This window comes from Giraffa tippelskirchi, chromosome 14 (genome assembly GCF_054371585.1).
Source record: "Giraffa tippelskirchi isolate mGirTip1 chromosome 14, T2T-mGirTip1v1.2.pri, whole genome shotgun sequence".
Classification (NCBI taxonomy): Eukaryota; Metazoa; Chordata; class Mammalia; order Artiodactyla; family Giraffidae; genus Giraffa; species Giraffa tippelskirchi.
This window is the reverse complement of record NC_137288.1, coordinates 59183834-59209749: the sequence shown is the minus strand read 5'-3', so window position 1 is coordinate 59209749 and position 25916 is coordinate 59183834. Positions and strand designations below refer to the sequence as shown.

At 38.9% G+C, this 25916-nt stretch overlaps 1 protein-coding gene and 1 non-coding gene across 21 annotated transcripts in view; one reads left to right on the top strand and one right to left on the bottom strand.

Annotated features, from left to right (window-relative positions):
- Nucleotides 1–25916, top strand: part of SMAD2 (SMAD family member 2) — an 85334-nt gene that overhangs the window by 2919 nt on the left and 56499 nt on the right. For 5 of the 20 annotated variants that reach the window (XM_081563297.1, XM_081563296.1, XM_081563304.1 and 2 more), the window contains exon 2: nucleotides 24557–24653. The exons of the other annotated variants lie outside the window; for them this stretch is intronic. The gene's annotated coding sequence lies outside the window, so the exon portion shown is untranslated. The remainder of the gene's footprint in view (nucleotides 1–24556; nucleotides 24654–25916) is intronic. 20 annotated transcript variants of the gene reach the window in all.
- Nucleotides 19777–19848, bottom strand: TRNAW-CCA (transfer RNA tryptophan (anticodon CCA)). The gene has a single exon. It is a non-coding gene; the product is annotated as a tRNA-Trp (tRNA).

The window sequence follows — 25916 nt, the reverse complement described above, 5'->3', positions numbered from 1 at the left end:
AGAGGAGCCATTTTTATCTGTAGAAAGAAAGATGTTTTCCACCAAGTAGCACAAAGATATGTCAGAAAATGTGAAATAAAAAGATTTCAAAACCAGTCCAGGTAGGGTTATGCATTTATTCAACAAGTAACTTGTATTTATTGAACAGGTAACAGTTACTCACTTATTAAACAGTAAAGTGACTGTTCTGCTGTGTGTCAGGCCCTGAACTAGGCAATGAAGTAACAGGGAACAAGTATACCGCGTTCTTCATGGAATTCGAACAGTGGGCCGTCTTCATGTCTCCTTGCCCTGTCCTCCGGTGTTTAGAAAATCATGTTAATGTATTGATACAAATTGAGGGAGATTGTAATACTGGACTAAGCCACTTCCTGAAGTATGGTTGCACCGCTTTCTTTTGAGCATAGAGCACAGCACAGGGGAAGGGGTCACGTGTTCACTCTCATCGTCTCTGGGAACAGTTCATGTATTTTTTTTTTGGAAAGACGGAACATCTTTGCACAATCTCTACAAATTGAAGGTATGACCAGTCTTCAGAAATTAGTATCTGTTGCTGAGCAGGTGAGCACTTGAAGAGCGAAGCCTACTTTGGCCTTGGTTTGATTATCCATTGCCTTTTATAGGAAATACCTTCCCTGATACCACAGTTGGTAAAGAATCCGCCTGCAATGCTGGAGTCCTCGGTTTGATTCCTGGGTCAGGAAGATCCCCTGGAGAAGGAAAGGCTCCCACTCCAGCGTTCTGACCTGGAGAATTCCATGGACTGTATTCCATGGGGTCGCAAAGAGTCGGACACAGCTGAGTGACTTGTGCTTCACTTTAAAGAAAATGGTTAGGAAAAGAAAGCAAACTTGAACTGGTCAGGTTCCAATGAAAGAACCAGAAATAAAGTATAAAAACAGTTAGCTAAACCAAGAATAAGGATTAGGCTGTAATCGTGTGTAGTGGAAAGGCTCTTGATTTTGGAGTCAGAGAGACCAAGGCTTACAGTCAGTTTCTCAGTTTTTTGGACAAATTACTTTAACTCCTGAGCCTTGGTTTTCTGACTGAAAACAGTAGGTAGCTGATAGCACCTACTTCTTAAGGTTTTTAGAAAGAGTAAATGATTGTGATGAAGGTATCTAAAACTGCCTGAGAAGACATAAGGGTCTTCTCAGATGATCTCTTTTCTTCTCTTCTGGTTGTAGTTTTCACTTGTTTTCTCTCTAATTCGGACAACTCTCCTATCCTCTTCTCCTTGACCTATTATAACATACATATGAGAAACAGACACTAAGCAGAAAGGCCAAGGGTAGCCAAATTGTCCCAAGTCCATACCTTATAGCCCTAGTCATGGGAGAGTCATTGCCACCCTTAATTAGATCCTATTGGCATTTATTTCATATGTTTCTAACAAGCAAGGTTATCTTACTTCTAACCCACAGTAGATTAGAGACAAATAGATGGTGGGTAACGTGGGCGGTTGAGACCAGTCTAGTGGGGAGTGGACTAGGAGGATGGGGAATTGTTAGCCTACTGTCCATTGTAAGATAAAACAGATAGCAGCTTGGTGAGGATAATGGAGATAATCTACAAGACACAGAAACAAATACTCAGAGCCTAACTAGCATGTCTGGAACCATTCAGTGCAGGACCAGACCTGAAAGCATAGTAATGAATGTTCATCAATTAGCTTAAATCATATTTGGGAAAATCTATTTAAAGAGTGTGGTAATCGACATAATATACTTTAGATCGTCATTCAGGATGATTAACACATGTTCTTAAAGGAGTAGAACATAATTCTAATGGTTTGTTTCATGATGAAAGATCCACAGTACCTACTGTGACCAAGCTGCTTTTCTTTTGTTTTACCATTCTGGGGGCCTTGATTCCAGACTGAAAAATCTTTCATGCTAGGCCAGTAGTAAAGAAAGGTGATCTGAATGGTATAGCACCCACACCTGTTCTTCAGAGAAAGTCATTCTATTTGTCAGTCTGCAGGGGTGTCATGTACAGTTGTTCACTTGTGTTTTAAGATAAAGTAAGTATGCTAGTGATTTCTAGAACCAGTGTGGACAGTTGGCTAGTCTGTCTATTGAGGGCTTCACGCCTCTTATGTGACTTCTGTTCAATATGAGCCTTAATAACTTTTTTGGATCTTCCTCTCTCCTATCTGTGGATTATACTTTCTAAACCATCTACTCCATCAAATATAATATTAATTGGTGACCTTGTAATTATAGCCTTAGCTATTTGGGGAGAAAGAAAAAAGAACTTTTTAAAAACCTAGTAGTACAAAAGTAATCCAGCCCTTTTTGCTTAAAAATGCACAGTTTGAGGCTTATTGCTTATCTCTGATTTAATTTTGATCATTTCTCCAGATTCGTATAATTGTGATCTGTTCAGTTAGGACATACTTCAATATTGATTATAGGTAGACATCTCAAGGATAGCTCTGAGTTTCAATTTCAGTAGTTTCATGTAGGAAGGATGTAATTTTGCCAAGTCAGGTAGGTTTGGACCCTGCCTCTGGTTTGGCTAGTTAGCCAAAAATATTAAGGTAGTTAGGGTAATTGTGGCTTACACACTTGCCATACATTCTAGAGTGTATGAGTTTCTTTTAGCTAATAAGTGAGCCACACTGAGAGAGAGCAGATACGTGGTCATTTAGATCTGTCTTTAGGTTTGTGCTTTTAAGAAAACAAATCCTAAAGCGATTGATTCTCATTAAAATTTTACTATGAAATTGTCACTCTTCCAGGTAGTTCTGTAATTTTTCAAAATCTTGGGATTATTTTGGAACAATGGAATGTGAGTGCAGACTTTAGTTTTGATCTGTTCAGTACCCATGTCCAGTTTGCATCTGAAAACCTACATTTCCTTAAACAATCTGTAGTGCCCTTTCCCACCACCTCCCTTCTCTTGGAGGAGGTAGGCATAGCTTCAGGTTTCAAGTATTCAGCTAGTAAGGAAGAATAACTGGGAGGAGCCACTGCAAGTTCATCACATTTATTACCTTGAGTCTTTCAATTCAAAAACTCCATCTGAGGACGTAGTGTAGTAAATCTGTGATCTTGTAGTTTGCCTGTTTAAGGTAAAGTACATTTGCATATGTTACTTCAGCTTTTTCCAAAAAGTCTATAAAGAGATAATGGTTAAGGATTTGTAAATATTAAAGAAATGCTCCGTTTTAATCACACACTTCATTACAAAATGTGGGGTGGTGAATCTGGTGTTCAAAGTTCACAGAATAAACTCCTGATAAATGGTGCAGTAGAAGCTGGGCACATGGGCTTTCTCCCTTGATTTGAATGAACTATGGAAACTTTTTTGTTGACTAGAGATGCTCTATCTATGGCAGTGAATGCAAATCTTCCTTGTTTAGACCATGTTTTTACTTTATAGACAGGTGGTTAGGCTGTAGTTCAGGTAAGCTGGCCAGTTAAACTTTTTGTGTAATGTTTTAAGTATCAGGAGGGTCCCGCTTTGGCCTGAGGTTTGTGCATTGGTTATTTTTGCTCTAAACCAGTTTTTAAACCTCACACAGACCTATGTGCACACAACAGCAACCAGAAGGAAGGCTCCTGCCAGCAACAGCAACATTATGCAGAATCTCGGAATGTAAGCGAAGTGGCAGTTACTAAGGTCCTGCCTGTACAGTTTTCCTGTCATTCTTTTACCCCCAGGAAGCCTTTGAAGCTCTGGAGGAATAATACGTTGTAGAGAAGAATCTTTGCTGTAGACCCACACCTTTCAATATAATAGACACCAGCTACATGTGACCATTTAGCACTTGAAATATGGCTACTGTAACTGAGGAAATGGATATTTAATTTTAGTTGAAAGTTTTGTTGGGCATTCTCTAGTCTTTGTTTCAACTGGACTTTTACACCCTGAGGACTTGAACCCGATTGGTGGGGGCGTAAGTTGGAGTACTGAATATTTGTGCGGATTTGAGTCTGGGCTTGTGTAGTCTCTTAATAATTGCATCCTTTTTTACAATCTGAGGATGATAAATGAGTATGTAATTTTATCTTCATAAGCTGAATATAGACCTATGGATTGCACACAACTCATTAAAAGTGAAAGGAATATAGCTGAACTGAAGAACAGATAGACTCTTTCTTTGCACAGCAGTCCTCCTTTAATGTGGACTTTCTCTGAACTGATAACCTGCTTTTTAGGGTTAAATTCAAGCTCTGACATTAGGTTTTAACAGTCCATAAAATTGAACACATGGATGTTTCTCTTTGCTTTTGTTTAAAAGGCACATTACCCATTGCTTTCCATGGGGCCAACTTGGGTTTCCAGTTGGCAGTGCCTTTCCTTACTAATGTACAGCTTTGGGAATAAGACAGTTACAGTGAGAATTGAGAAATGTGTTTTTTTAAACTGGCTTTTATGTGTGTGTGTGCTCATTAATTCTTTCTATTGTCCTGGTTTCTTTGACTAAAACAGTTGTAAAAATCCAGGTCATTAATACCTCTTGCTTTTTCCCCTATCTCGTGTGATACATATTTGAATGTGGATTGCCAAAAATCTAATAGTGATTTTATATTATTTCAGCAGGAACTTTGTTGTTCCTTTTGAGGCAGCACCATCACATTTCACGTATTTTATGTTGAAATGTCTAACTTGATTTTCAATTGAAATAAATATATAGATATTTGGGGAATATTTCATATTTGCAATTTGAAGATGTGTGACATCTACATTTACTTTTCACCACTGAATGACTTTCTTTGTTCTAGACTTGAACTTCGTGTTTTTTGTCACCCATTTCCATATTCGCCTTCCTGCTGCCCTTGCAGAAGTCATCACTGAATTCTGAACTGCCAAGTTTAGCAGTCTTTATCCATTATCATACTACTTCAGTGTTTGCCATCATTGACTACTCCCTTTATCTAGATTTCTTAAAATCATACAAAGAGACATAGATTAGGCCCTTTCCTCCTCCTTCAAATATTGAATAAAACGCACAGCTTTTTTTCTCTTATATATAGCTGATCTAGAGAGGGAGGCAAGGGAGAAAAAAGTCTCCAGGTATCAGAAGCTTAGAAAATCAGTTAGTGTCAAGGAAAAGCCTTGGGGAATTTATTAGATAAATAATCCAGTAGCTGGGGCTGGGGTTCTATGGCCATTTGGGAAAAGGAGATAAAATTCTGGAAACTGTATACTAAAATGCACACATACATATACATCTGTTCCAGTATCATTGAAACTTCTGTGGACTCTGAGAAAAACAAACTTCAAGCTTCTCTATGGAAAAACTAGAAAAACACTAGTCTTTGTAGATGGGCTTAAGTATCCCATGAATGCCAAGCATGGTAAATAAAAAGCAGACACTAGTTAGATGTAGAATAGTGGGTTTTTGGGCTTTTTTTTGAATAGTGGGTTTTTCAAGTACGTAATACATTATTCAAACTTGAAATTCAAAAGATACACATTGAAAAGCCTCTTTGCTACGCCTGTCCCTTGCCACTCTGTTGCCTTTCCAAAGGCAAGTAGCATTCCGAGGTTTTCTTGTATTGTTCTGAAATTGTTATGCATATATGAGCAACTTTGTGCATGCATTACCTTTTAGTACAAAAGTAATCCTGTATTTTGCTTAATAATGCATCCTGTAGGTTATTCCTTGTCATTATATAATAAGTACTTTTTAGCTTTCTTTTGGTTGCACAGTATTTTTTGTATGTGTGTCTATAATAAATTTCATCAGTCCTCTGTTGATGGACGTTTATTTCCAGTCTTGTGTTAAAAATAGTGCTGCAACAAATAACTTTGTTTCTGCATCATTATATACATCCATAGAAGAGATTTCTAGAAGTAGGTCAGAGGATATCTACATTTATAATATATTTTAGGAAATGTACTTTATTCATTTTTTGAATAATAAGAGCACATGATGCCAGATTCAAAAGGAACAAAATAGTAAATGATGAAAAGTAACTCGCCCTCAGATCTCTTACCTCCTGCTATCCAGTTCTGTATCCTTCTAGAGCTGCTCTGTTCAGTAGATAGCCACTAGCTGTTTGTGGCCCTTGAACACCTGAAGTGTAGCTAGTCCAAACTGAGATAGGCTGCATGTATAAAACACACTGGATTTATAATACTCAAGTAAAAAAAAAAATTACTGTAAATTATTTTCATCTTTAATACTGATTACACACTGAAATAATATTTTAGATGTTTGTGTGTGTGCTGAGTCGTGTCCAACTGTGACCTGGTGGATTGCAGCCCGCCTGGCCTGTCTCTCCATGGAATTCTCCAGGCAAGCATATTGGAGTGGGTTGCCATTTCCTACTACAAGGGATCTTCCCAACCCAGGGGTTGAACCCTTGTCTCTGTGTTTCAGGCATTGGCAGGCGGGTCCTTTACCACTGAACCGCCTGGGAAAACCCTTTTTAGACATGGTAGGATAAATTAGTACGTGCTGCAGTCCATGGCGTCGCAAAGAGTCGGACACGAATGAGTGACTGAACTGAACTGATTGCATTATTAAAATGATTAAGTTCAGTCGCTCAGTCGTGTCTGACTGTTGGCGGATTACTTTTAACTATGATTACATTCAACTATTTTTACTTTTTTTTTAAATGTAGCTAATAGAAAGTTTACAATTTCATGTGTGGTTTGCATCCTATTTTTGTTGAATGGCCCTGGGTCTGAAATTCCATATGTATATAAACATGTCTGGACTTAACGAGAGTTCCTCTTAACAGGTAGGTTTTTTTCCTTTGCATTCTAATCTATAGGATCAGAAATCTGGATGTTGGTTAAAACAGACCAGGTGGTTATTTATTGCCACATTCATTCTCAATGTTTAGTGGGTCTCATCAGTGACAGTCATGCTTCCATGACTTTTACGATGTTTGTCCACTTTGGAGAGAAGCCTGGTATCATTCTTGTTGCATGTTGTTTGAACCCGTTCCAATCTGCACTGGTTGCCGACACTGGTACACAGCAGTTGTCCTAGGATCGCCCTCCACTCTCATGGGGTTCCTTAGCCTTTCTCCTTTGTTAGATCTCTTATTCTTTTGCTCTCCTTTCTTTTTATAAAACATATCCTTCCCTTGAGGACTTTCTTTGAGAGAGAGTGTATGTGGAAGATATTTGGAGATGTTGTATCTCTGAAAATACCCTTATTCAGTCCTGGGTGGCTAATAGAATTCTTGGTTGAAAGTGATTGTGTTTCAGAATTACAAGAGCATTGCTCTGTTGGCTTCATGCAGTGTTACTGTTCCCAAAATCAAATCCATTCTGATTCTTTTCTATATGACCTTTTAAAAAATTTGTATCTGGGAACTTTTGGCTCTTCCTTTGTGTCCTCAGCATTCAGAAGTTTTACAGCCACCAGCCTTTATGTGGGCATGTTTGATCCATTGGCCTGGGGTCTTGATGGACCTTTCTAATCAGGAAGCTCCTATCTTTCAGTTCAGGGGATATTTCTTGATTTCTTTGATAACTCCCCCTCCCTCCGTTGTCATCTCTGACGTTTGAACGTTGGGCAATCCGACAGCTCTTCTTTTACTATTTGAATGGGTCCCTTTGTAAAGCTTGTTTCCTCTGTAAAACATGCTACTCTTGGTCAGGGTTGCTATATTCTCTCATTTCTCTGGGTGTAGTGATGATTTTGACAGTGGGTTTGACAGTAATAATTTTCTTTCTCTATATAAACTTATTAAAGCTGCGTTTTTCTGTTTTTGCTTCATTTTTCCTCAGATAATCCAAGTAATCCTTAATTAAGAAAGTAGGGGTCTGAAAAGCTGATTGGAAACTAAGCATATGGGTGAGGCATGTCTCCTTTCAGTTTCACTGAAGAGTGATCTGAGTGGACTGTTGGTTGGTAAAGTCTTGATTTCAGTGTCTGTATGTTTTTCCTCCTAGGTTGGCCAGGTACCCCAGAGAGGAGTCTTGTTCTGACTAAATAGGTAAAGGTCTGGCTTCTAGTATATTGGGAGCCAGAACTCAATGAAGGAGAGGGCTGGGGAGTGTCTGCATTTAGCATGCCTTGTGTTCATTTACTCCATCTCTTCTCCTAACAGGACCCAGCCCATTTCCCAGTCCAGGTAGACTGATCTCCTCTCTGCCAAGAATAAAGGTTTAGTCTTCTGGAGAGGGAAAGGGGCAGTTACCCAGTGGGGGAGCAGATCTAAGTAGGTGATTGCTTCTCAGATCTCTCTCTCTCAATCCTGTCTGTTTTATCTCCTTCCCCCTCCCCATCCTCAGCTCCTGCTATGCCTGGTGGTGTCCACGACTTAACCTTTTGAGAGTTCTGCTGTGTAAATAGAATGGTTCTCTACAGGTAGCTTCGAGTTAGTAGTAGTTTCTGAAATCTATTCAGTTATTACTCATCCATCCATTTTCCAGTTATCAAAATTTTGCTTTTCTTCGTACTCTTCACCCTATCCTCATGAGATTGTCTTTTCTTTTTAAATTCCTTTATTTATGTGTTATTTTGGTTTTTGTTTGCTGTCTTCACCTACAATCGCTGATTAAAGTTTTCCATTAAAAATTTAAGGAGTGCCTCCTGAAAGAATTGGAATAGAATATGTAACTACAAATCAGTGGGGATGAAAGGGTTGAAATGATGAATATGTGATCATTCAAGCAGAAGCCAGGAAAGGAGAAAAAAGAATCGAATTAATTGCTTAGGAATTAGAAAACAAAATAAGATGATAGAAAGTTAGCTTCAATAGCTCCATAAACCAGTACATAATTTCAGATTAAGCTTACTGGTTAAAGGAGAATGAAAACTTAAAAAAAATTTAATTAAATGCCTCTTATTAGTAGATACACTTAAAACTAGGATGATGTAGTTTTAAAGTAAAGAAGTGCAAAAAGTTGTGCTAGGCATAATCCCCATTCGGGCTGCTGTAACAAAATTCTGTAGACTGGGTATGTTATTAAACAGTGGAAATCTATTATAATTCTGGAGCCTGGGAATTCCAAGTTCAAGGTGCCATCAGATTTGGCGTCTGGTATGGGCTCGCTTCGTACTTCGTAGACAGCTGTCTTTTTGCTGTAACCTCATACAGCAGAAGGGGGCAAGGGAATTCCCTAGGGTCTCTCTTAAAAGGGCATTAATCTCATTCAGGAGGGCTCCACTCTCATGATCTAATCACTTCCCAAAGGCCCCATCCCCAGATAACATCACATTGGGAGTTAGATTTCTGCATAAGAATTTGGGTGCAGGGCAAGGTGGGTGTAATAGGGACAGTCTGTAGTGATCTGTACAGTAACATTGACAGAATTACAAGGATAAATCAACAAATATGTAATAATCGTACTAGGAGATTCTAATATACATCACAGTAATTTAAGAAAAGATAGATAAAAAATAAGGTTATACAGAATTGGAAATGTGCAGTTAGCAAGCATGCAACAATTACAGACGATATATTCTTTTCTGATACCTGTGGAATTTTATAAAACTTGGTTATGTATCAAACCTCAGAGCAAATGTATTTGTCCCCTGAAAGGCATGTTCTGGGACCCTAGTACCATTAAGTCAGAAACGTGACAGGAGGACAGCACCAACTCCCAGTCCATAGTGGTGTGCTGGAACACATTTCTAAATTTAAGAACGAAGCATAAAAATGAGAAATGTTCAGGATGATGAAAATGCTACTTATCAAAACTGGGGTGCAACAGAAGCTCATTTGCCTACCTGGGAAATTTAAATGTTTATTAAAAAATTAAGAATGTTTAGTAAAGAAAAATAAATGCATTAACTATACAATGTAATGAGTTAGAAAAAGGAAGGAAATAAAGTTGAGAAATATTAATGGGGGAAAATATAATTGAAATAATTAAACCTAAGGTGCTAAGTTGAAAAGACGAAATTAGCCAAGATGGATAGAGGAGAAAAAGAAGGCACAAATATATTAGAAATGAAAAAGGGATAGGACTGTGGACAAACTGAGATTTCAAAACGGAGAACACTGAACAGCTTTTTGCCTTTAGATTGGAAAACAGGTTGAATAGAAATCTCTAGCAAAATAAATTACCAGAAGTGGCTTAAGGATATGAAACTTGATTAGATTGTAGTTTTAAAATCTTAATTCATAGTTAGAAAATACAAAGAAATGAAATTAAATAAAAATTTCAAAAAATCCAAACCCCAAGTGAAAATCCCAGATGGGCAAGTTCTATACAACTTATGAAGAACCAGTAATTCCAGTGTCATGTAAAATGTTATGTGGTCTGGGTCCTGTTAGGAGAAGAGATGCAGTGAATGAATACATGAGAAAAAATCATGTTGCTGGGCTACTGTGATCTTAGTACCACCAACTGCCAGGACAGATGTAGTATCAGAAGGGAAACATACAGGCTACACCTCAATAATAAGCATGGCAATGAAATTTTAGATAAAATGTTAGTATTCTCTCATAACAAAAAAGCTACTGTGATTAATTAGGGTTTGTCTCAAAAGTAAAAATGATTAAACATTAGAAAACCTGTAAATGAAATTCACATTAACACATCAAAAGAGGAAAGCTCTATGATAATCTCAGTGGGTGAAGAAAAGCATATGATAAAATTCAGTACTTTTTCTTGACAAAACTTCTTAGAAAATTAGGAATATAAGGGAACTTGATTAATTTCAGTAAGTGGTCTTTGTTAAAAAAAATAGAAGTGTACTTGCAGCATGATTACAACTTTGTGAATTTCTGTAACAGGTAAAAGTTACTTTGATATAAATTAAGTATATGAAGGGTATATTGACTCAGAAGGGATCCAAGGAAACTTTCTGAGACGGTGAAAATATTCTGTATCTTGACAGGGGTGGTGGTTATATGGAGGTATGTATTTATCAGGACTCACTGAATTACATATTTAACATCTTGTGCATTTTATTGTATGTAAGCTATGCCTCAATAAAGTTGATTTTTTTTTTTTTAAGTTAATACAGTTGACACTTGAACTCTGCCTGTCCACTTCTGTGTGTGTTTTTTTTTTCAGTAACTATGTACTACCCCATTCACGATTGAATCTTCACATGTAGAACTGTGATACAGAGGGCTAACTGTAAAGTTATATGCGAATTTTCAACTGTGTGGAGGGTCAGCATCTCGAATCTTCTCGTTTGAGGCTCAATTGTATATAAAAACCAGTGCATTACTTTATGCCAGCAATAAGCAAAATCTGAATTTAAAAAAGATACCCTTTAAAATGGCAACACAAACTACAAAATACCTAGGAAAAAATAAAAACATGTGGGACCTTAATGGAAAAAATTGTAAGACCCATATAATATTAAATTATTAGAAGATATACTGGTGTTTATGAATAGAGACAGTATCATAAATATCAATTTTCCTCTACTTATTTATAAACTCAGTGTCATTCCAAGTAAAATCGCAGAAAGGTGAAAGAATTCATTTTGTCTGATATCAAGACGTAATTCAGTAGCTTTAATGGTTAAGACGTGATGGTATTTGTTTCACATATAGACTAATGGAAGGAAAGGGAAAAAAAGCCTAGAAACACAGGTAGCATTTGTAATCACTAGGGAGATGATTCAATATATGGTACTAGTGTACTTGATTATTTCTGTTGGGGAGGAGAAGATACCTACCCTACATCACACACCAAAATAGATTGCAACGGTGAACAGCAAAACTTTGCAATTTGACTTTTAAAAGGTGACAGCATCTGGAAGGATCTTTAAGAAGGTGTAAGTGTATACATAATTTAAAATACTGATAAATTTGAGCACTTTAAAGTGAAATACTTTATTTAAAAATGGCCATTAAAAGTCACTTGCTAGGTGAAGATATATGTGGCTTGTGTAATTAACAAAAGATGATTATATAAAGAATTCCCAGGTAGCTCAGCTGGTAAAGAATCCGCCTGCAATGCAGGAGACCCTGATTTGATTGCTGGGTTAGAAAGAAGTTCCCCTGGAGAAGGAAATGACAACCCACTCGAGGATTCTTGCCTGGAGAATTCCATGAACAGAGGAGTCTGGTGAGCTACAGTCCATGGAGTCACAAAGGGTTGGACACGACTGAGTGACGAAGCACAGGGACAAGAAAAAGATGGTGAATGTGAACAAATGATTCAAAGGAACAGAATCCTGAAAAATCAGTAAACATGAAAATATTTTCAAATTTCTTAGTAATTGGGGAAGTGCTAAGTGTTGACAGCCCTCCTCTCTGTTGGCACCCATGCTTTTGACAAACGTTTGAGGGACCAAATAATGTGTTGATGATAGTGGGTAAAATAGGAACTCATTTTTCCCTGGTGGGTGTGAGGCTGCAGTGAAAAATCATTTTTCTCGCTGTGGGGTTTCTTTTTTGATCAAGAAGTTCAGAAGTTTCTGTCCTTAAAGAGCTCTCATATATGAATGAGAAGTTATATACCAAACTACTGCTGGAAGCTTGTAAGAGTGGATAATTGGAAACAACCTACTCTTTAGAAGGAGACTAGACACTGAACTGTGTTGGAGTCATACAGTGGAATGCTGTATGACAGCTAAAATGAATGTCCTAGGGTTGAAGATCATTTATGTATCGGCATGAATAGTTCTGATAATGAGTGAAAAAAATGAAGCAACATGAGCAGTGTCAAAGTTTGACACAAATTTATAGAAGTGTGCAAAACTTTATTGTTGGGGATGCCATGTGTATGAAAACCTTTTAATGACCATTGGGGAAAGTGAAAATCGTGGCTATCTCTTGAGAAGCAAGAGGAAGGACAGTGGTATAATAAAGGTGTTCATAGAGGACTTTAGCTAAATCCATCTGTCATGTCTTATATCTAATCATACACTGCAGAATGCTAAGAGTTGACAGCTGGATGGGAGATCCAAGGGTATTTGAATATATATTTTTGTATGACTGAAATACTTATTTTTTAAAAAATAAACACTTTAGCCACAATAAAATTCAAGATAACTGGAGGAAAAAGTAAATTTAATGAGATGTGGAACACCTTTATGGAGAAAATTAGACAACTTACTGATGGGTAGTAAGTCCAAAATAAATGGAAATATCTCATTTTCGTAAATAAAAATACATAGTGTCATAAATTAGTACAAATTCATTGCACTTCCAAAGTTCTGTAGGGTTTTGGTGGAATCTGACAACATCAAATTAAAAGTCATTGTTTAGCCACTAAAGTGAAATTGAAAGTCACTCAGTCGTGTCTGACTCTTTGCGACCCCGTGGACTATATACAGTCCATGGAATTCTCCAGGCCAGAATACTGGAGTGGGTAGCTGTTCCCTCCTCCAGGGGATCCTCCCAACCCAGGGATCAAACCCAGGTCTCCCACATTACAGGCAGATTCTTTACCAGCTGAGCCACTAGGGAGGCCCAGTCACTAAGTTGCATCCAACTCTTTTGCAGCCTCATGGGCTGTAGCCCACAAGGCTCCTCTGTCCATGGGATTTCCCAGGGAAGAATACTGCAACGGGTAGCCATTTTCTTCTCCAGGAGACCTTCCCAACCCAGGGATCGAACCCGAGTGTCCTTCATTGGCAGGCCAATTCTTTACCACTGAGCCACCAGGGAAGTCCATCAAATTAAAAGTAACATCCAAATTAAAAAAAAGCGAGGGAGGACTCGTTTTTCAAATATCAGAACTTGCTTGAATGCAGTAGTAGTAGTGTAGGTATGAATAAGCACATCAATGAGCAGAATATGAAGTCCCCAACTGCAAGAAGATCCAACCAGTCCATCCTAAAGGAAATCAGTCCTGAAGATTCATTTGTAGGACTGATGCTGAAGCTGAAACTCCAATACTTTGGCTACCTGATGTGAAGAGCTGACTCATTTGAAAAGACCCTGATGCTGGGAAACATTGAGGGCAGGAGGAGAAGGGGACGAGAGAGGATGAGATAGTTGGATGGCATCACTGACTCATGGACATGAGTTTGGGTGGACTCCGGGAGTTGGTGATGGACAGGGAGGCCTGGTGTGCTGCGGTTCATGGGGTCGCAAAGAGTCGGATATGACTGAGTAACTGAACTGAATGAGACATTTATTTACAGGGATTTGCTATGTGACAGGAGTGACATTTTGAATTAGTAAAGAACAGATAAACTATTTAATAAATGGTGCTTATAAAATGGGCTTCCCAGGTGGCTCAGTGGTGATGAATCCGCTTGCAGTACAGGAGATGCAGTTTCCATCCCTGGGTCAGTAAGATCCCCTGGAGGAGGAAACGGCAACCCACTCCAGTTCTTACCTGGGAAATCCCTTGGACAGAGGAGCCTGGCGGGCTAACAGTCCAGGGGGTCGAAAAGAGATGGACATGACTGCGAGACTGAGCATGCACACACATGCTGGTAAGATAGGCATCCTTAAAGGAGACACTTAGATTGTCATCTCACCCCTTAAATGGAAGTTCCTGATGAGTTGCAACCTAAATGTGAAAAGCAAACATAAACTATCTACAAGAATATCTAGAAGGAGCAATATCTTTATAAAATCAAGGTATCTGTTTGTGTCTCAGAGTCCTCATTTGTAAATAATAATACCCACCCAACTGAATTCTTACCTGACTGTTAGACTAATGTGTCATTGAGTAAGCACTTAGTAAATGTTTGCTACTATATTTAAATGCAGAAAGAGATTTCTTTAGAAATTAACAAATTGTATCATAAAATATTTTGATTAAAGTATAAATTTGTATGCTAAAAGACAGTGTAAGAAAATGAAGAAACATTCTGAGGATTTGGAGGGTTTTTTTTTTTGTAATAGTGAGTGGATAGGGTTTTTTATCAGAATAAAGAACAGTATACGAAGTATAGCAAATTGAAGACTGAAGAAATGTAGGGAATGCCATTTGCAAAACTGTTTTACAGTTATTAATAACTTGAGGGCTTTATTTGCTAGTTTGGGATAATCAGACCTCTTACTTAACTGAAACTTTCCAGTGAGTAATCTTGGAACCCCAATTTTACCAAAATATCACTTGATAAGCTTTCTTCTTTGGCTATGAAGTGAAGTTTTCCTATTCTGTTGAAATTTGCACTATGTAAGTATCACAGCTGGAATTAGGAGCAGGGTTAGTATCTGAACTTTTCAATTCTTGCAGATGCTGAGAAAAACATTTCTGACTTTAGTACAGAGCTTGCTTCCACACTATTGAAGGAAATCTGTATTATGTAAAAGATTCATTCCTATTTTGATAACTTGATCATAAATCTATTTTCTTATTTTCTTACTCTATTTTGTCCTCAAGTTGAAACATGCAGAAATAGATACCTTATAAAAACCTAAACTCAATCTGTTTACATTTCAAAACTTGTGGCTAAATATATGATACCTTAGCTATTTAAAATGCCCAACTAATTAAAGTGTATTAGCATTACTGAAAAAATTATTTTATTGCATAATTGAAAAATTCTCCAGGGATAATTAGCCAGGAGTTAACCAGCCATGATTACTAAGACATGACAAGTTAAGATTGGTAACTTTAAGTGATCACAAAATGATCATAACTGCTCTTTCTAAGACATGGGACATTGAAATCATGACAGTACTAGGTCATGAGGTCATTCAGATGACCCAGAATAGGCTTAAACTTTTCATGTTTTCATTTCCATGAAGAAAAAAGATTTTATAAAAGATTTTATAGAAAGTTTTCAGATCCCTAAAAATACATCTTAACTCGCAAGAAACATTTTTCCTAACAAAAGTGAAACAGAGACCTTGTTTACTCAGGTTCTTCCTGACACTGGGAATCCCTTTCATTTTGCTAGTAATATAGAAGTTTAACTTTTATTCATTTTCCTAGCTATAATTTTCATGGCTGAATTAATTGAACTAAAGGTATAGGCACTTTTAGATAGCATCTTGTTGTATTTGCTTGTTCTGGCAGTTTTTCGCAAGGAACAGCGCTCTTTCCTGTAACTTAGGAATAAGAGTTTTGTTCTAAGGGTAAAATAGGTGTGGAGCTTCTACGGTGCCTGGAGGGTTCTCTGAACCCAAGCATTCACAGGACTGCTTGCTCTGCCTTGCTTGGGAGCATGTTGCTCTCCGCTGACTACCCTGTGCTGAGCCTCTGCTGTGTTTTCTGCTGCCCCCGGGTCATGTGATGAACGCGAGTAAAGTGATGTAGTAATGCTGACCCTGGAACCTTAGTTTTCAGATTGGCTTCTGTTTCTGTGTTCTGAATAGTGATTAATGCACCATTCTGTGCTGCTTAGTTACACTGGTTAGTGACCATTATCTTCAAATCCTCCTTTTCCCTAAACTGTCTATATCCAGTTGGCCAATAACACATGTGAACTGTTTCTGCAATCACTAAAGTAGTGCTCGTAATATTAGCGGTAACTTCTGTCTTCAGTTTTTTAAATTGGACCGACCTTGCTTTTTCCTCTCTTCTACTATGTTGCTTCCTTGTACTCTGTGTTCTAGCAATACCTGCATTTTTTCTTCTTTTTTTGTAACTCCTAAAATGTTTCCTGTCTCTCAAACATACTGAACTTTCTGCCTGCTGTTCGTTTTCTCTCTCTCCTCACACTTCTGCTTTGTTGTTGCTTTTGTGATACGTCTCCCTTCCAGAGATTGAATTAATAAGCATGTTCTCGGCGCTCGGATAAGACTGTCACATGGTCTTGAGGCTCATGCAGCTGGCTCCACTCGAGCGTGCTTTGTGACACACAGTAGGAACTCTACGTAGAGTTTAAAACGTAGTCAAATACGCTTTTTGCTGCCTGTTAGTTGCAAATGTCTGCTTTGGTTTGCACATGTCTACATGTGTTTGGTGAAGTTTTATGTGTCTGCTTTATTTTGTCAGGTTGTAGTTTTATATACTGTAGTGTTTTTCAATTATAATATTTAGTATACTATAATATAGAGCATTTTTATGTACGCTTATTTATGTGCCCTTTTACAGCATCTCCCACTCTAGACAGCTTAATGGTGCTATCTACTGTCTAGTTCTTATTGTTCTTTACTTACCTCACAGTGGGAAAACTTTAAAGGAAGTCACATAATCTTATTTTTTGACTCCTTTCAAATTTTTAGCATCTAAATCACAGTTGGGCTATCAAGGATGTCAGAGCAGTGTTGTTATGTGAAATTCCGGAGACATCCCTATAAAAAAGTTACTATGGCCAAGTAAATTTATGAAATTTGGGACCCTTGGGACAGTCTCCTGAATTAGGTTGGGGACCTGTTAATTGTTTTTTCCTTTTGTGGGAATGAATATGATTATTAATAATTAGATTGTGACCATTATTTTCTAGCAAAGTATACCAAGGCCTCAGTATCTTTAGCTGGAAGATCATTTTTGAGAATGACCTTTTGATAATTGAGTCCTTTTTTGAGAGTTATACTTACTTATTTTTTGTAGTAAACGTATTGCTCTTGTACAGCAGCCTTGCCACCACTGCCCCAATTAACTTTGTGATTGGATGTCATTTGGGCTCTCAGTTTTTGTTCTTAAATAATAGCCCCCTCCCCCCACCACACCTGTCCTTGTCCCCCAATATACACCTAGATGTGCTTGTAGAGGCTCCCCTCCAGGTTGTGGGCAGACACATGGAGGCTTACTTACATCGTTGATCAGCTGCCACCTCCTCCCTTCTGAAACTTACAGTGTGAGTTAGCATATTGAAGGTTTGATAAGTTTTTTAGTTAAGAAATCCTTTTAACTTTGCCTATTTGGAACTTCTTAGTGTATTTGTTCAGGTGCTTTTTAATTTTTTTGAGTTGTGATTTACATGTGATAAATGCCCAAACCTTTAATTTTCAGTTGAGTTGTAATTTACATGTGATAAATGCCCAGACCTTAAATTTTCAGTTCTATGAGTTTTGCAAATTGTGTACTCACATGTAATTACTTCTCAAAATAAGATAGAAAACAATTTTATCACCCCAGAAAGGTATTTGTGCCTCTGGCCAACCATTCCCCTGTGTGTTCCTCCCTTTTCCTGAGACAGTTATTTTGACTTTTGTGACTACATTAGTTTCCCCACTTGTTAGAAGTCATAAATGGAATCAGTATATATTTTGTATATTTTGTTCTTAAATAATAACTTTATTATTTTTTTCCCAGCATGATAGTTTTGAGATTCATCTGTGTTGTGAAGTAGATAAGTAGTTGACTCATTTTTGTTCCTGAGCAGTATTCCACTGTGCAAATATACGGCAATTTAATTTTTTTTTTTCCAGTTTTGATATTTGGGCCATTTCCAGTTTTGGGCCATTGTGAATATGGGAGCTGTGAACATTCTTGTACAAGTCTCTTTTTGTGAACCTAAGTTTTCATTTTTTTTGAATATATGTCTAGGAGTGGAATTATTTTGATACAGGGTAGATGTATGTTGAACTTTTTAGGAGCTTGCCAGTCTTCCAACAGAGAAAGCAATGGCAACCCACTCCAGTACTCTTGCCTGGAAAATCCCATGGACGGAGGAGCCTGGTAGGCTGCAGTCCATGGGGCCGCGAAGAGTGACTGAGCGACTTCACTTTCACTTTTCACTTTTATGCATTGGAGAAGGAAATGGCAGCCCACTCCAGTGTTCTTGCCTGGAGAATCCCAGGGATGGTGGAGCCTGGTGGGCTGCCTTCTGTGGGGTCGCACAGAGTCAGACACTACTGAAGTGACTTAGCAGCAGCCAGTCTTCCAAAGGAACAGAACCATTTTACACTCACATCAATAGGGTATGAGCATTCTGGTTGCTACACGTCAGGCTGAGTAATGGTCCCCAAAGACATCCAGGTTTTAATCCCCAGAACCAGTGAATATTCCTTAATACGGCAAAAGGGACTTGCTAGGTATAGTTCAGGATCTTGAGATGTGGAGGTTTTTGTGAAATATCTGAATGAGCCCTAGATGTAATCACAAGTGTTTTCTAGGAGGGTAGAAGGAGATGTGTTTACAGAAAGAGAAGGCAGTATGACAGTGGAAGCAGAGATTGCAGTGATGTGCTTCGCAGGTGGAGGAGCGGGGCAAAGCCAAGGAACGCAGGCGGCCAGCAGGAGCTGAGGAGGGGAGGAAGCAATCCTGACGATACTTTGACCTTCTTTAATTTATTGAAACTCACTTTGGTAAATCTGTATTGTTTTAAGGCACTGAGTTTGTGATAATTTGCTATAGCAGCAATAGCAAGCTAATACATTCTATGTCTTCACCAGCATTTGGTGGTGTTAGAATATTTTTAAACCATTTTAGATGTGAAATGTATTGTGGTTTTAACTTGAATTTTTCTGAAGATTGTTGATATTAAACATCTCCTAATGTGCTTATTGCACTCCTGTATCCTCTTCATGAAATATCTGTAATTTGTCTTTTGCCTGTTTTTTTAAAAACAGAGTTCACATTTTTCTTTGACTTGCAGTTCTTTATATATTCTGAATAATAGTCCTTTGCCATATATATTTATAACATTTTTTCTCTAATCTGTGACTTGTTTTTTAAAGGTGTCTTTAGGTAAGCAGGCATTTTAAGTTTTTATGAGGTTTGTGTTACTTACAGTTCTTTTATGGTTAGTGCTCTTCATATCTTAAGGACATAAAAGTATTTGTTGTTTCCCTCTAGAGATAAGATTTTCCTTTCCCATTGAGTCTGGTATAAGATAGTGATTGAGGCTTACTATTTTCTGTGTTGTTGAAAAAATGTTGACAATAGATTGACTTGGTGCCTTGATAACCTTGGTAGCAGGGGCTTCCCTGATAGCTCAGTTGGTAAAGAAAGTGAAAGTGAAAGTGAAGTCGCTCAGTCGTGTCCGACTCTTTGCGACCCCATGGATTGTAGCCTACCAGGCTCCTCCGTCCATGGGATTCTCCAGGCAAGAATACTGGAGTGGGTTGCCATTTCCTTCTCCAGGGGATCTTCCCAACCCAGGGATCGAACCCGGGTCTCCTGCATTGGAGGCAGATGCTTTAACCTCTGAGCCACCAGGGAAGTCGAATCCACCTGCAATTCAGGAGACCCTGGTTCGATTCCTGGATTGGGAAGAACTGCTGGAGAAGGGATTGGCTACCCACTCCAGTATTGGGCTTCCTTTGTGGCTCAGCTGGTGAAGAATCTGCTTGCAATGCTGAAGACCTAGGTTCAGTCCCTGAGTTGGGAAGATCCCCTGGAGAAGGCAGAGGTTATCCACTGCAGTATTCTGGCCTGGAGAATTCCATGGACTGTATAGTCCACGGGGTGGCAAAGAGTCAGACACAACTGAGTGGCTTTCACTTCACTTGGTAGCAAATGAGTTGACTATATATGTGTGTGCCTATTTCTGAACTCTTTTATTTCACTCTCTTTATTTTTCTTATGCCTACTCTATGATCTTGATTACTAAGTCTTGAAATAAGGTGGTATAAGTCCTCCAACATAATTCTTTTTTCAAGATTGGTTTTACTGTTCTAGATCTCCTGTTTCCATGGGAATTTTAGCATCAGCATATCAATTTCTTAAAAAAATCCTGCTGAAATTTCAACAGGGCTTGTATTTATATATCAAACTGGGAAGAATAGACATTTAAATAATACTGAGTCTTCCAGCCTATAAACATGGTCTCTACTCATTTCAGTCTTCTTTCATTTACCTTAGCAGTATTTCGCATTTCTTAGTATAAAGGTCCTGAGTATCTTTATTTAGATTGACCTATAGGTTTTTTGTTGTTCCGGTTATGTATTGTATTTCTTTAAATTTCCTTTTCCATTTGTTCTTTGCTTGTATGTAGAGATACAGTTAGTTTTATATGTTGACCTTCTATCATAAAACCTTACTGGTTCACTTACTAATTTTACTATTATTTTTATAGATTTTTATGCCGTTTCCAGTAGAGACAGTCATATCACCAGAGAATATACTTCTTTCTTTCCAGTCTTTATGTGTTTTACTTCTTTCTTGCCTTATTGCAGTGGCTGGAACATCCAGTGCATTGTTGAATAGAAATAGTGACAGTGGTCATCCTTGTCTTATCCTCAGTCGTAAGGGAAAGGGACTTAATGTTTCCTCATTAGATATGTTGCCAGCTGCAGTTTTTCCTAGTTATCCTTTTCCAGAATGAAGAACTTCTTCCTCGTCTCTGTTTCGAGTTCTCTTAAAGAGTTTTTAATCGTGGATAAATATTAAATTGCTTCTGTGGTGGCTCAGCGGTAAAGAACTGGCCTGCCAGTGTGAGAGATTCAGGTTCGATCCCTGAATCAGGAAGATGGCTGAGAATGAAATGGCCACCCACTCCAGTATTCTCTCCTGGGAAACCCCATGGATGGAGGAGCCTGGGGGGCTGTAGTCCATGGGTTCGCAAAAGAGTCACACACGACTTAGTGACTAAACAACAGTAGATGTTAAATTAGCAAGCATTGTCATATGCTTTTCTTTTCCTGCATCAGTTAAGAGAATCATAAGGATTTTTCTTGTATACTGTAAATGAGGTGCTTTATTTTATTTTATTTTTTTAAACTGGTAAACCAGTTTTGCTTCTTGGGATAAACCCCACTTGGAGAGGATGTATTACATTTTCTATATATGGTACTGGGAATGATTTGCTAATATTTTGTTAAGAATTTTTCCTTCTAGTAGTAGCAGACCTTTGCTTTGTATTAGTGCAGAATTTGGCCAAAGGCAGTTGCTTGCTTCTGGCCCATTTTCAGATTATTGTATTGTTCCATTACTAAGTCCTGTCTGGCTTTTGCGACCTCGTAGACTGCAGCATGCTAGGCTTCCCTGTTCTTTACTCTCTCCCGGAGTTTGCTCAAACTCATATCCATTGAGTCAGTGATGTTGTCTAACCATCTCATTCTCTGCCGCCCCCTTCTCCTGCCCTCAGTCTTTGCCAGCATCAGGGACTTTTCCAGTGAGTCTGTTCTTCACATCATGTGATCAGGGTAGAGTTTTAGCTTCAGCATTAGTCCTTTCAGTGAATATTCAGGGTTGATTTCCTTTAGGGATGACTGGTTTGATCTCCTGTAAGTCCAAAGGACTCTTAAGAGTCTTCTGCAGCACCACAATTCAAAAACATCAATTCTTTTGCCGCTCAGCCTTCTTTATTGTTCAACTCTCACATCCATACATGACTGCTGGAAAAACCATAGCTTCGACTATCCGGACCTTTGTCGGCAAAGTGATGTCTCTGCTTTTTAATACACTGTCTAGGTTTGTCATAGCTTTCCTTCCAAGGATCAAGTGTCTTTTAATTTCATGGCTGCAGTCACCATCTCTAGTGATTTTGGAGCAAAGAAAATAAAATCTGCCACTGTTGGCACTTTTTCCCCATTTATTCGCCATGAAGTGATGGGACCAGATCCCGTGATCTAGTTTTCTGAATGTTGAGTTTTAAGCCAGCTTTTTCACTCTCTTCTTTCACCTTCATCAAGAGGCTCTTTAGTTCCTGTTCACTTTATGCCATTAGAGTGGTATCATCTACATATCTGAGGTTGTTGGTATTTCTCCCAGCAGTCTTGATTCCAGCTTGTGATTCTTCCAGCCCAGCATTTCACATGATGTACTCTGTATAGAACTTAAATAAGCAGGTAACAATAGACAGCCTTGTCAAACTCCTTTTCGAATTTTGAACCAGTCTGTTCCTTGTCCACTTCTAACCATTGCTTCTTGACGTGTGTTTAGGTTTCTCAGGAGACAGGTAAGGTGGTCTGATATTCCCATCTTTTTTAAGAATTTTCCACAGTTTGTTGTGATCCACACAATCAAAGACCCTAATGCTGGGTAGGATTGTGGGCAGGAGGAGAAGGGGACGACAGAGGATGAGATGGTTGGATGGCATCACCTACTCGATGGACATGGGTTTGGGTGGACATGGGTTTGGGTAGACTCTGGGAGTTGGTGATGGACATAGAGGCCTGGCGTGCTGCAATTCATGGGGTCACAAAGAGTCGGAAATGACTGAGCAACTGAACTGAACACAATCAAAGGCTTTAGTGTCAATGAAGCAGAAGTATATGTTTTCCTGAAATTTCCTTGATTTCTCTATGATCCAGTGTATGTTGGCAATTTGATCTCTGGCTTCTCTGCCTTTTCTAAATCCAGCTTGTACATCTTGGAAGTTCTCGGTTCACATACTGTTGAAGCCTGGCTTTGAAGGATTTTGAGCATTACTCTGCTAGCATGTGAAATGAGCACAATGGTGCGGTAGTTTGAACATTGTTTGGCATTGCCCTTTGTTGGGATTGGAATGAAAACTGACCTTTTCCAGTCCTGTGGCCACTGCTGAGTTTTCTAAATTTGCTGACATAACGAGTGCAGCACTCTAACAGCATCATCTTTTAAGATTTTAAATAGCTCAGCTGGAATTACATCACTTCCACTAGCTTTGTTTGTAGTAATGCTTCCTAAGGCCCAATGATTTTACCCTCCAGGATGTCTGGCTCTAGGTGAGTGACCACAGCATCATTCGGGTATGAGCTGCATCAGATTCCTTAACGGTTATACCGTGGAGGTGACAAGGGATTAGATCTGGTAGACAGAGTGACTGAAGAACTACAGTGTTAACAGAGGTTTGTAACATTGTACAGGAAGTGGTGACCAAAACCATTCCAAAGGAAAAGCACTGCAAGAAGGCAAAGTGGTTGTCTGAAGTTGTTGTTTGGTCGCTCAGTTGTGTCCGACTCTCTACAATCCCATGGACTGCAGCACGCCTGGCTTCCCTGTTCTTCACCACCTCCCAGAGCTTGCTCAGAGTCACGTCCATTGAGTCGGTGATGCCATCCAACCATCTCATCCTCTGTCGTCCCCTTCTCCTCCTGCCTTCGATCTTTCCCAGCATCAGGGTCTTTTCTAATGAGTTGACTCTTCGCATCAGCTGGGTCAAAGTATTGGAGCTTCATCTTCAGCATCAGTCCTTCAGTGAATATTCAGGGTTGATTTTCTTTAGGATTGACTGGTTTGATCTCCTTGCAGTCCAAGTAACTCTCGAGTCTTCTCCAACACCACAGTTCAAAAGCATCAATTCATTGGTGCTCAACCTTCTTTATGGTGCAACTCTCACATCCATACATGACTACTGGAAAAACCATAACTTTGACTTTCTGGACCTTTGTCGGCAAAGTGATGTATCTGCTTTTTAATACACTGCCTAGGTTTGTCATAGCTTTTATTCCAAGGAGCAAGTGTCTTAATTTCATGGTTCTAGTCACCATCTGCAGTGATTTTTGGAGCCCAAGAAGATGAAGTCTGTCACTCTATACGTTGTTTTCCCATGTATTTGCCATGAAGTGATGTCTGAGGAGGCTTTCTAAATAGCTTAGGAAAGAAGAGAAGCAAAAGGCAAGGGAGAAAGGGAAAGATATACTAATTGAATGCAGAGTTCCAGAGAATAGTAAGGAGAGATAAGAAAGCCTTCTTAAGTGAACAATGTGAAGAAATACAGGAAAGCAATAGAATGGGAAGCACTAGAAATCTCTTAAAGAAAATTGGAGATATCAAGGGAACATTTCACACAAGGGTGGGCATGATAAAGGATAGAAATGGTAAGGACCTAGCAGAAGCAAAAGAGGTGGCAAGGATACACAGAAAAACTATATTTAAAAAGTCTTAATGACCTGGATAACCACAATGATGCGGTCACTTACCTAGAGCCAGGCATGCCGAGTGTGAAGTCAAGTAGGCCTTAGGAAGCGATTTCAGATAGCTTTTCTTTGTGCTCATTCCTCAGCATCGGGGCACATTTGTCTGCTGCTGGTGGTGGCGCTGTTTCCTGCCTTCCTCTAGACCGTGGTGATGTTACACGTGATCAGCTTGTCCTGTGGCAGGTGCACAAGTAGATTTTGCTACCCCCACCCTCCCAGATGGGGCTCTGCTCCTCCCTCTGAGTCAGGGGATCTTCCCTTGGGCCTGGGGTGTGGGAGGCTTTCCTGCATCTCCTCTCCTGGCTGAAGGCTTTATTTCATGTGAGATGCCACTTAACGGGGAGGAGCTCTCCGTTGTCTTTACTTTTATCTTTAATATTCAGTAGGTTGAAATATTCAGCAGATTGACTGTTAGCTGTTTCCTTTGCATCTGTGGGTTGATGCCTGATACCATTTTTGCAATGTTCTTGGCCATTATCTCCTCTTATGCTTTTTCTGCCCCATGCTTTTTCTGCCCCATTCATCTCCTGGGACCCCAGTTATACTACACTTAAACCCAAGTTCACATTTGATGTTGGATGTTCTGGGATTTCTTTCCACACTTTTTTTCCTCTTCGTGTTTAAATCTGAGCACTTTAATTTGGCCTGTCTTCAAATTCACTGCTTATTTCTGTCTGTTTCTAAATCCAACTAAAGAGATCTTTAATTTCTGATATTGTATTTTTCATTTCTCACATTTCCCTGTGATCTTTTTTTATAGCTTCAGTGTCTGTGATGAAAATATCTGTTTCGTTATTCATGCTGTCTATCTCTTCCATCAGTTTTCATCATAGTTTAAAGTATGTCTGATAATCTCCACATCTTAGGCCCTCTGGTCTGATTATGTTAATACTTTTTCTCTTTTGACTATGGTTTGCTACTCTCTCTGTCTTGTAATTTTTGATTGAATGCTGAATGTTTGTGTAAAATCAATGCAATAATGGCCCATCATTTCTTGTGAGGCTAAGTGATGTGTGTGTGGTCGACCTACTTCTCGGGTTGTTTGCAGCTTTAGCTTGATTAGCTCAAGTGTTTTGAGAGTAGGGTTAAGACTTCACATTCTACAAGATTTGTTGTTTTATTGTAATTTTAGTTATCTCCCTGTGCTTTGTACCTGAGCCATCAGCTTTCTGAACTGTGGGTGATTTCTCTGCTTTTCTCTGGGTCCCTGTGATTCTGGAGTGCTGCCCCAGACTCTTGTATCTCCCAGTGCTTTCTCTCAGCAATCCTTTCCTACCCTAGCCTTGGTAGTTCAATTTACAGAGTATCTCCGTGGAAGTTGTTGTCTCAGCTCTCCTGTCCCACCTCAGCTAGGCAGCTCAGTGCCTGGAGTCTCTTGGATTAATTTCTCTTACCTCTCCTGCAGGGCATTTGAGAAAGACCTTTAGCTTCTTGGGTTATCTCAGC